This window comes from Trichechus manatus, unplaced genomic scaffold (genome assembly GCF_000243295.1).
Source record: "Trichechus manatus latirostris isolate Lorelei unplaced genomic scaffold, TriManLat1.0 scaffold01416, whole genome shotgun sequence".
Classification (NCBI taxonomy): domain Eukaryota; kingdom Metazoa; phylum Chordata; class Mammalia; order Sirenia; family Trichechidae; genus Trichechus; species Trichechus manatus.
In genome coordinates, this window is record NW_004445352.1 from 5,848 (window position 1) to 7,076 (window position 1,229).

General features: G+C 37.3%; 1 non-coding gene across 1 annotated transcript; it reads right to left on the reverse strand.

The window, feature by feature from the left end:
• Window positions 1-630: 630 nt before the first annotated feature.
• LOC111819435 (U6 spliceosomal RNA) lies at window positions 631-738 on the reverse strand. Its single transcript, XR_002823060.1, has one exon. It is a non-coding gene; the product is annotated as a U6 spliceosomal RNA (small nuclear RNA).
• Window positions 739-1,229: the final 491 nt, after the last annotated feature.

Sequence of the window (1,229 nt, forward strand, 5' to 3'; positions counted from 1 at the left end):
TTGGAAGCCCTATAGGGCAGTTCTACTCTGTCCTATAGGGTTATTTTGAGTCAGAATTGACTCGAAGGAAACTGGTTTTCTGAAATATCTAAAAAGGAACTGTACATTGCTATTGTAGGCTATCAATAAATGTCTGGAGCTTGCAACAATCCCACTGGCCTTGGGGGATCATGCCCACTTGCTTCTCTTCCCTATAACTAAAAGCTGTTCTATCCAGTGCCTGTGTGAGCCATGTTTTTCTTAGCAGCCTCAATACCTGCTTGACAACAGATATGCTTGAGATGTCTTCATTCTCCTTGTCATATAATATTCTACTGTGATAACATGATTCATTTATGCATTTTACAATTGATGTACATTTGGGTAGTTTCTATTTTTTTAACTGTGTTTTAAAGGAAAGTTTACAGAGCAGATTAGTTTGTCATTAAACAATTATACACGTATTGTTTTGTAACATTGGTTGCCAACACCACGACATGTCAACACTCTCCCCTTCTCGAGCTTAGGTTCCTCATTATCCTCTTTCTTGTCCCCTCCTGTCTTCTCGTCCTTGCCCTTGGGTTGGTGTGCCCGTTTAGTCTAGTTTTGTTTCATGGGCCTGTCTAATCTTCGGCTGAAGGGTGAACTTCAAAAAATATGGAACACTTCACGAATTTGCTTGTCATGCTTGTGGAGGGCCATGCTAGTCTTCCCTGTATCATTCCAATTTTAGTATGTGTGCTGCCTGCCTAAGCGAACATGTGTAGTTTCTATTTTGATTACTGTGAAGTGCTAAAATAAATCTTTCAATGCATGTGTTTTGGTGAGTATATGTATACATTTCTGTTGGATAAGTTCCTAGGTGTGGAATTGTTATGTCATAGTGTATGCATATTTTAGCTATTGTAGATACTGTCGAACTATTTAACGATAATTTACAGCAGTGTATGAGAGTTCTGGTTGCTCCTCATCCATGCTAATATCTGGTATTTTCTGCTTAAATGCTGTATTTGGTATCTCACTGTAGGTTTAATTGGCAATACTCAAACTCCAAAGAAGTGGAGGACATTTTCATATGTTTAATTGACATTTAGATATCCTCATTTTTGCAACATCTTTTCCAGGATTTTTTTAAGTGAGGGAGATAGGGATGCTTCTGTTATTTTCTTATTGATCTGAGTGCTTGGTTGAATATATGCAGATATATAGATATATGTATTGTAAATATCTTTTTCGAGTTGATAACTTCC